We start from the raw sequence: 10,934 nt of genomic DNA, 5'->3' as shown, positions 1-10,934 counted from the left end.
CATTGGTGTGAGCATTGCTTACATGATTTATTATTTGTAAACACTGACCCTGATGGTGGCCCTGCCTGTTCTGAGAGGTTTGCCAGCTGCTGCTCAGCCTCTATCTGATTTCACTTGGTCGCATCCTGCCATTCCTCTTGCAGTACAGTGCTTCTCCGTAGGAGGAGGGAAGAGGTGTGAGGGACTTTGAAAGCGAGAACCATCTCCGGCTGGTCACAGAGCTTAGGGTCCAAACCCACATCAACCGTTGGCTTTTACTTGTCTATGTGAAATCAGAGCTCCACAGTGCCATGCACTGGGCATATACCTAGTCAAAGACACTATTCACCCTCAAAAACTAGTATTCGCAATTGCTGTATGGGAATCCTGGGTGTGAATCCACTCAGGATTCTGCTTTACATGCTTAGCCATTAGACAGGAGTGATGGTTAAACACTAGATGATGTCCCACACTGATCCCTATGTCCGTTACTTTGGTGTTCCTTGGGCAAGGAGAGACGGATGCCAAAGACTCCTACTAAGCTTGCTCAGAGCAGAGTACTGCCAGCTTTGCTGTGGAGTTATGCAGGATGGCTGGGCAGCAGAAAATCCTTCTGAAAAGCATGAATAATGGACATTACTAGACCTACAATTTTCCTGTGGTCATCTTTAATCATATCTCAGCCTTGCTGCTGTGGTACTTGACTGGCAAAGGGGCAATGCAGTCTTTGTAAGCCAAGTGTTCTCTTTCACATCCAGTTTTTAATAGAGCCTGAATTATAGCTGAAATAAATATCCTGCAAATTTGCAACAGGATTTGCTGTATTGTATGAGCAGATCAGTGTAATTTTGTCTGAAAGGCACAGCCTGAAACATCTGTTACTTGACTAGCATAAACCAGGCAGTGGTAGATGCTGGATCTGGCACTTTTGTTTGACTTTTATTGCTACTTTCGGGGTTTTTTTTTACGTTCCTGTGGCAGATGTTTCAATCTACTAAGATTGAGTCTGAAAGCCAGCACAGGGAATTAATATTTATTGTTGCTACAGACTTCCTCTGTTTGACAAGGTGCAATTGTACCAGTATGTATGGTGTCAAACATATTCCAAAGAGTCTAGAAATTATAAAGCTCAATATTCTTCTCACTTGATTCTGGTCTCTCTAAGAAGTAGGCTTATGCTCTTGGGATTTTTGGTGCTCAGGTGAGAAGCTGTACAGAAGGAGGAAGAAAAGGAAGGAGTTATCCATGTACAAAGTGCAGTTATTTCCATTTGTACCATTGCTTTGTCCCCTGCCTTCTAAGGTTCTTATTTATGCCCTCTTCTGCCTGGGTCTGAACATAATTGGGTTTTAACCAGGCTCTCTGTGATGGTGTTTAAGGATGTGGATGCTTTTTACTGCATTCCTTGAGTTCAGTTAGCTTTCGATCTAGACACCTGCAGAGTCAGGAAGTCCCATAATTCATACCTCTGTGTACCTCTTGCATGATCCCTGCATGTCTTTTCCACTGAAAGGTGTCAGAGAAATGCAGATGTGACCAAGCACAGAGTGTTTCAGGTGGCTGGTGCTGAGATTAGATGTCAGAGGTGCTTGGAGCCGCATCTGAAACTCTCTGAAAGAAAGTGGAATCTTCCTCTTGGCTGAGGTGACCCTTCCATCAAACTCTGTATTGCTTTGAGGAGTTGAGCGTGTGCCTGGGGGTGTCTGTGACCTTCTGCGAGGAGATGGAGCAGAGCTGCTGGCTGGAAGGCTGCCGCATTAGTCCCGTGGCTCACCAAGTGAACCGTAGAGAATGTCCCCTTCACGTGGACAACATGGAATGGCTGGGTGGATGTGTGGCACCCAGCAATTCTGCTGCTCCCTTTGGCAAAGGATTGCCTCCTTCTTTGACTGCCCTTAAATAACATACTCGGAGCCTGGAGGGCCTAGATTTATGCCACAGTGCCTCCCTTCTGCAGTGCAATGGGACATTATATTCCACCACGTTTTGAGGGACGCTGAGGAACGGCTCAGATACAATTTAATTTGGTTTTGTTCTTTAGTTAGGTCAGATTGGGCTTTGTTCCCATCTGTTCAATAGAAATCTCAAGTAACTGATTCTTAAGAATATCTAAGCTCTGATCCATTTTTTTCTGAGCTATACCAAGTATTTAGTGTAGTCTCTTCCCCTTCATATCTTAAAAAGGCTGAACCAGCAGAATATGTCTCAACTTGTTTGAGAACGAGGCATACAGCCCCAAGAGGTAGTATATCTCCCGAGGACTTCCCAGCATCTCAGCTAACTTTATACAACATAAACTGATTCAGCTGTCCTTGCTATCTTAACTTCCTTCCAAGCCAGAAGAGGGAAGTTTTACCTCAGAAGTGAAAATACTAAACCAGCCTCAGGAAATGCTATACTGGAAAGAAATCCTGAAACTGTAATGAAGGGGTAAAAGGGCCCTCATCTCAACAATGGTCATGGAGTAGGATCTTCTGGGTTTTCAACCCTGCAATAAACTGAAGCCATTCAAAGACTCAGCTTTCAGAATTCAAACAAATTCAAACAAATAGGCTGTTAGAGCAGAGGAAGCGTGCAAGTTCTTTTACAGTCCTACCCCTAAAAATACCGTTAAAGTTGGAAGCAGGACATCCAAAATCTCTGTCAAATGGCAGTATCCAAAGGAAATATTTGCAGATTGTTGCTATACAAATAATCTATAAATATTGCTCCTGAATTTTAAGTTAGCTTTGCAATCCTACCTCCAGATTCTGAAGATCCTGAGGACTTTCTGAGTAAATGTATTTGAGGTGACGAGTTATAACAGTTTTGGACAGCATAATTTGTTTCATGTGGCTTCAGGTTTTTTTGTTTGTTGGTTTGGGTTTTTGTGGGTTTATTTTTTTCCTTGTAGATGCGTTACTGATATTTCGCATGTCATTTGCCTAATTTGGGAATCATTCCTGGTTCCTGGTCTGGAATGCAGGATTTCGCAACTCTGTTCTTCAATGACATCATGTGGTTTGTTCTGAACAGAGCAGTAATAAATAAGAGCAAGGGGAGTTTACCAGTCATTCTGTAATAAACATTTTATCTGAATAGTCATCTTTTGAGGATCTGAACTAATTTCTGAGTTTTAGATTTTACCTAGCAAGTCACGTTTTCCATGTATATAGGACAGAGTCCCACTTGGATAACAAGGAAACTACATCTTGGTTTCATCTCCCTCTTAGCAGTGTTTGATGTGAAAGCCTGCAATCCCAAGAGCTTTGGTAGATGAACAGGACATTGAGAAGCTGAGAGGAAATTCACAGTCAGTGAAAAATGCAGAAATGATTTGGTTTCCTTTCTGATGAGAGCTTGCTTTTCTTTCTTGATACAAACATGAACCTGGAGGAGAAGGCTTTGCTGATTGCAAGGGTGGGAGCTGGTGTAGCTTTTCTTCCTGCTGAGCTGTTCTTCCAGTTTACACCTGTTTAGTATCATTATAAGTTTGAGCTCTCACTAGCAATTGCACTTTCTGTAGAAGAGTCTGGTGCTGGCTACATGGAACGAGTGAGTGTGTTTCTATATGCAAACGCTTCTGGGAATGGCAGATTTCTGTATTTATGGATGCCTGTTACAAAAGCATCCTCATTTGTGGGGAAGGCTCTTCATGCATTGCTTAGCAATGCATATGAAGCTCAGGCTGCCCTTTTCCATGTACTCTCTGATGGCCTCCAGGCAGCACCCGGATGTATTTTTAGCTCTCAGAATAGCGGAGAATTTGCAAGAAATTGTGCAGAGAAGAAATAAGCAAAGGAGTTGAAGCTGGCTTAATTGCTGGATTTAGGCAAGCAGGATTTGCAGGAATGAATATGTGTTTCTGTACAAGAAATGAAATGTATACAAAATGAGGTAAACTACCTTCATGAGGATTTTCTGCAGAAGTAATACACCTTCTGGACAAAGACCGGAGTTTCAATAAGGAAGGTGTATTGAGTTTTTGCATGGCAAGATTTTGCAGCAGGGGGCAAACCTTCCCCCATGTCCAATAGAGCCGATGCCAGACGGTGCCAAGGCGGACCCACCGCTGGCCAGGGCCGACCCCGGTGATAACACCAGCAGCAGCAGTGGTAACACCTCTGGGATAACATATTTAAGAAGGGGAAAAAGTTGCTGCACAAGCGGGCAACTGCAGCTGGAGAGAGGAGTGAGAATATGTAAGAAACAACTCTGCAGACACCAAGGTCAGTGAGGAAGGAGGGAGGAGGAGCTCCAGGCACTGGAGCAGAGATTCCCCTGCAGCCTGCGGTGAAGACCATGGTGAGGCAGGCTGTGGCCCTGCACCCATGGAGGCCCACAGCGGAGCAGATTCCACCTGCAGCCCGTGGAGGACCCCACGCCGGAGCAGGGGGATGTGCCTGAAGAAGGCTGTGACCCCGTGGGAAGCTCGCCCTGGAGCAGGCTCCTGGCAGCACCCGTGGCCCCGTGGAGAGAGGAGCCCACGCTGAGGCACATTTGCTGGCAGGACTTGTGACCCCACGGGCGACCCACGCTGGAGCAGTCTGTGCCTGAAGGACTTGTGACCCCGTGGAAGGGACCCACGCTGGAGCAGTTTGTGAAGAGCTGCAGCCCGTGGGCAGGATTCATGTTGGAGAAGTTCGTGGAGGACTGTCTCCTGTGGGAGGAACCCCACGGTGGAGCAGGGGAAGAGCGTGAGGAGTCCTCCCGCTGAGGGAGGAGCAGCAGAGACAACGTGTGATGAACTGACCACAACCCCCATTCCTGTTACCCTGTGGGGCTGGTGGGGAGGAGGTAGAGAAAATTGGGAGTAAAATTAAGCCTGGGAAGAAGGGAGGGGTAGGGGGAAAGTGTTTTTTTAAGATTTAGTTTTTATTTCTCATTATCCTCCTCTGATTTGATTGGTAGTAAGTTAAACTAATTTCCCCAAGTCAAGTCTGTTTTGCCCATGATGGTAACTGCTGAGTGATCCCCCCACCCTTATCTCAACCCACGAGCCTTTTGTTATATTTTCTCTCCCATGTTCGGCTGAGGTGGGCAGTGATGGAGCGGCTTTGGCGGGCACCTGGCCTCCAGCCAGGGTCATCTCACCATGGAAGGAAATAAGTGTAACTTGTAAGGGATCAGTGCTACGTGAGCACACCTCTGACATCTCAAAACTAAAAACCCAGGCTACTAGTGGAGATATAAATTCAAGGAGCAACCAGGTCTCGATCACAGAGTCTTTGAACTTGGATGTCAGACAAGAGAGCACATGGTAATTGCAAGGATTAATCATTCTTCCAGTGAATATCGATAGATAACCTCAACCAGCAGTGCAGTAAAACTCCAGTGCCTCACCTGTCACGAGTGAGCTGAGGGCTGCTGTGTAGTCCTATTGCTAATTAAAGACCAGTCATCTAGAGCAAGCAGAAGCTTGGACAAGTCTGCCTCCTTTGCATGTTCCTAGTTAGCTCATTATATTAGCCTGTTATTCCTATAACCCTCCAAAGCATTTATGGCTTTTTACAGACACTTAAAATCCAGTGTTACTCCTGCAAAAGCCTTGCAATTTAAATTCATGATAAGCAGCAGATTTCTTTTAAACAAAGGTTGGTGCAATCATTAAGCTAGGGTGCAGAGACTATCTCTTGAGCAGATTCCTACAATATCACTAATATACACAGTGTCACAGCATGGCAGTTAATCTGAAAAAAAAAAAAAAAAAAAAAAAACAGGGAAAGGAAGGACACCAGTAAACCACAAATCTTTGTTTAGTTTGTATAACAATAATCAAAGTAACACAAAAACCGATTATCACTTTGCCTCTCGCTGTTTCACTGCCTATTCATGCAGTACATCCCGGCTGGCCAGCTGAAGCGCAACCTGAAGAAAGCTGACAAATAATTCAAGTCTCTTTTTTTCAAGATAATTTGCAGATTGTGTCCTTAGACTATTTTTCTTAATCTCAGCTGCATAAAATAAACTCATTGGGGTGGTAGCTGCTAATCTTGCAGCCTCAGATTGCTTTGGAGGTTTATTGATGATGTTAAAGTAACTGCCAAGTAGCAGTACTCCATCCAGAATTACAAGTGACCTGGATGTGCAAAAAACAGAATTGGATTTTAACCCTTATGTGTACTATCTCCTGGTGCAGCTGAACTGTTGTCACCCCCAGACATGGCATTTATTTTGTCATCGCATGAGAGAGAAGTCAAAACAGGTCAATGGGGAAATAGGTGTGCTGTAATAGTGTTTCTCATCCATCAGTACCTGCTTACCTATGTCTTAAAAGTCCTGCACGGGTGTAAGAAGCAGAGAACCCACCTGAGCCCTTGTAGGATGCTGCAGTAACGCATCATGGTCATTGCCACTATGAAAGCAACTATTTTTGTCATGCAGACATCCCCTTGGAGCCTGTAGCTGGTCTCCAGAAAGTCTGAAGCTCAAAGAGTTGCTGTGTGACTTACCTGCCCATCCCTCACCTGACCTGTGGATTGGAGTGACCCCGCTGATACTGGGTGCTCTTTTGTAAAACACGTACCATGTCAAAGTGCTACGGAAGAGCTGGTTATTGAGAGCAACGCACCTTGCCAAACATCTGCTTGCAGTTCACAGGAATCCTAACACCCGAGGGAGCAGGGATGAGGCAAGCTGCCTCCTGGCTTATTGAAAAATTCCCCTTTAAGCAGCAGCAGACTTTAATGCCGGTTTAACAGAGCAGCGTCTGTAACTGTCAGCCCAGCACCAGCCTTTCCCCTGGAATGACAGTGATGGAGTTGCCTCGAATAATTCTCCGGGTGGAGCAGCTCCCCTGGAGGCTGTGAGATTAAACCCTTGCGGCATCTTGTTACAGGAATCAGTGAGCAGAGGATTGTAGATGCTCAAGTGGCACCCACTCTCCGGGGACAGTAGAGAAACATCTGCTAACATCTGCAGCCAGGCTTCCAAATCCCCAGTGGGAACCAGACCTGAGACTGTTTCGTGGCAAGATGGATACCGGGAGGAGGACATCCCGAAAGGTGTACTGGCAGGGGAAAATCCATGAGCTCTTGTTGTGGCTTGTTGCTTTCAAAAAGGGCTGAATGCTGTGGCTCATTAGTTGGAGGCTTTGTTTGCTTGGTTTTGCTGTGATTTCCAGAGAAGGATTTTTCTGGTTTTACTTTACAAACATGACACCTTATCTTTGTTTGGCTGGAGGGTCTCTGATGATGAGTGGAGAATAACCTTACCAGATCAAATGATAAAAGATAAGCAATCAGGAAAGGAAGGATTATTTCTTAAATTGCTAGAAACTCACTGTTGCTTGTTATCATCTATTTAATTCAAATATCAGAAGGACACCCGGGGTAGGAATCTAGATGTTAAGAAGATTTGGGTATCTCATCACTTTTAAAAAATCTCACACCTACTTTCCACTCTGTTTAAAAAGCAAAACAGCAAGGGAAAATGCCTTGATAGTCCTCAGATAACAAACATGTTTTTTCAGCTAAATTTTGAAGCTTCTGTTACACATGAAGAGTAGGTGTAAAATATATTTGTTTCCTTTACAGAGCAACTTTAAATCAACTAAATAAACGTTCCTTCCCACTACACAAATTGGCACTTAAGCCAGTCTTTATGAGCTGCAATTTCTACCCATCTCTTGTTTTTGCTGTCTGAAACACCATTTAAAATATTTTCAGCATCACCCCAAATATAGCTGATGATTTTTGGAAGCAAGCACTTCAGATAAGGTTGGCCACATAGAATTTGCTTGACACTAAACATCTGCTGTTGATGCTGTTATCAGCAGAGTGCCACAAACCCTTCCTCACCTGTGGGATGCTAATAGGTTTATTGCAGTTGAGATGAAAGATGTCTAGTCCATAATCCTATCCTGGTTCTCCCCATTTGCTTTCCCCAATCCAAACACCTGTGAAAGGATGTAGTGGTTATGAAGGTAGGAGTCTAATAGCACTGTTTGGAGCCAAACATAGCACACAATCCTTCCTACGGAAGCTAATTCACCATGGTCCTAGCTATGAGGATTTGCTAATCTAGCCTCTACTCCAACTCCTGTCCCCTGCCAAATCTGCAGCGCCCCTAAATCCTGAGCACCAAGACCACTACAAGCACTTCTCTTGAGCCAGAAGTACTTACTGTCTTTCAGCGCACCATAAACTTCATCTCAAATCAAGCCCCTTAAAATTTCAGTCCTAAACTTTGAGCACAGCTCTACCCAGTGAATCCTTACTGGCAGAGTGAACCTTGTTAGAGCATTAAACCTCACACAGCCCAGGGAGCAGCATATCCATTCTCTAGAAGAAGGGCTGATAGAAAAATCAACTCATTTGAATTCAGCTTGGAAAAATTTCCACTTTATGTCATGCTTCCTGCCAGCAGAATGCAAAACCTTTTTATCAGACTAAACCTTCTCCAAGTCCCTGGGCAGTGGGTAATAATGTCTACTTCTATAGTGTACTTCAAAGCATTTCTTCAAAGCTTCCACTACCTGCACACCACCATAATGACCTTTATTTTACAGAGAGATAAAGCCATGCTCAGGAGCAGTGCAGGCCAATCAAGTAAGGTGCAATGGCATGGTATGCTCTGCATGCAGATCTGTACAAAGTGCTTTGGCTGAGCGATGCGAGTGGTAAATTGGAAAGTGCTTCTAGGTCACAGAAAAAATGAAATCATGCAGAAAGTTGCTCCAGAGCCTAGTGGGCATTAGCTAATTCCAGGCAGGGTGGGGTGGACCTACAGGTGAAGGTCATTCCTCTGTTCCCACCTAATACAAATCCTTTAGCATCGGGTTCTCTTGGGCCACCTAAAGCAATCTGGCATCAGGTTCTCTTGTCCCAGTTTCCTGGCTGCACTGCTCCATCCTACCACTGTTCCAGGATATCCTTCCCTGGCTGCTGGCATAGGCTCTCGAAAGCAGGGATTCCACAGCAAAGCAGGGAAACCTGCACAGAATTGCTGCTCTAGACTGGCTAAATTTGCCCAATTTCCCTAGGACTTACAGATCAATGATCCATTTGCAGTTGAGAGGGGCCCCAGGAGACCTCTGCCTGCTCCTAGTCCCCTTCTCCTTCACCCAAGAGGTGCTGGGAGATGAGTTAAGGGGACTGCAGACTCCCTGCATGCCACAGCAGATTCCACATCCTAAATCTTGTTTGGGATCTCTAGAATCCCTCTCTAAATCCAGTCCAAAGACCTAAATCAAGGAAAGGACAGTAGACATTTTCACTTGTGAGTTTTCATCCGACAGCAGAGGAGCAAGTATAGATTTCAGAGAAATAAGAGTTAGTTACACTTTCCTGAATAATCCACTCTTGTCAACATAGGTTGCTAATAGAGACTCTGCCTGGACATTTGGATAAAAATTTATGCACTGAGGAGACAAAGCCTTGTGCAGTTTGCAGACATGACACTAGCTCAGTGAACGGAAATGATACCTCCTGTTTTAGTATAGAAGATTCTTCGTAGGCATATTTATTAAATGGCTTGCCTGCCAGAAGTGCTAAAGGGTTCTCTGTTGTTTTCCTTCCGGCTTGCTGTATCACGTATCTCTAGGACTTCAGATAGAGGATCTCCCCATACACTGCACTTTTGAGGCTTTTCCCTCCATGGCACGATCTTAATGAGTATCGCCTTTAAAGCCTATAGGTATCAGCAGATAAGAGACTTGCAGCCTGCCCGGCTCTGAGATTCACTGCACTGAGATATTTTCACTCTGAGTTTCTAGCCTGTCCGGATTCCTCTGCATTATCTTTCAGGTTTCCCTGGTGTTTGTGATCCCTTTCAACTTCATGTCACTTTTGTGAATGCCTGTCATCCTTTTGTTCAATCCTTCTTTAGAGTCATCAATAAAAATGTCAAAAAGACCAAAGACCTGATCTCTGTGATGCCCTAATAAACATAATTCTATAACACAGTAACTCCCTGCTTAGTATTCCTCTTTGTTTGCAGCTGCTCAGCTGTGATTTGGTCCATAGACTATTGCACTCAGATCATCCAGAGAGCTAAATTTTATGATATGATATCAAATGCTTTACCAAATCCAAACATCCTCACAGATTTTTAAGATCAGAAAGAAGCATGAGAACATCAAATCTGCTCCTTTCAATCCTTGGTTGAACTTGCTAATGGGTATCACTAAAGCATCTCTTCCAGAATGTCTGGAGTTGAAGGCCCCATGAGATGGGAAATCAAATACCTTGCTTCATTAAGCACACATATTGCTTTTTCTGTTTTAAAAAACTTATTGTTAAATTTAATCAGACTTACTTTCTAGACATTGTTTTTGTGCCTTTTTTCTCTCGAGATTGTCTAGTATCCAGTTGTCTCTCACTACACTTATTCATCTTTCATGCAGTGATCTTTTGTGGTTTCTTTTTTCTTTTTTTTTTTTTTTTTGCTAGCACTGCTCTTGATTCTGCAAACTCTTTTTTTGTACATACCTGTGTGTAGAAGCCAGTCAGCCTCTGTGATGAGGAAGATCTGCTTTTACGGGGCAATTTGCAGACTTTGAACTAGAGTTTCTAATTCTCCCCAGAAACAGCTCAATTCTGGCAAGGCTCCCTTTCCTGCACATTTTGCTATCGCTTGTGAGTTCCCTGATGTACTTTAATTTTCTTGTCTGCATACATAATTTTCAATCATTTAACAGCTGAGGTAAAGTTCAAGACTATCTTTAAACAATGGTCCTGATTCCCTATTCACTCGAATGTGGGCAAATGCAGAGCAACTGCTTTGAAGTCAGCGATGGAAAACAGGTATAAATGTCAGGGGAGACAGACACAATCTCTTTTGATATCTCAGGAGCAGGTCATGCAGAAATAGCATCCCAAATAATATCTATGACCAGCTGTTCATCCTGTGCCTCCAGTCATTCTCCACATACCTCAGATCCCATCTCCCAGCTCACAAGAAAACCAACTAATCAAAAAATGGAATTACCTAAATTTCTTCCCCATTATCTGAGGCTCATAATAGAAATGTGAAAC

This window comes from Tyto alba, unplaced genomic scaffold, assembly GCF_018691265.1.
Source record: "Tyto alba isolate M040663 unplaced genomic scaffold, T.alba_DEE_v4.0 Super-Scaffold_41, whole genome shotgun sequence".
Lineage (NCBI taxonomy): Eukaryota > Metazoa > Chordata > Aves > Strigiformes > Tytonidae > Tyto > Tyto alba.
The sequence above is the reverse complement of the archived record's forward strand: the minus strand, read 5'-3'. Positions refer to the sequence as shown.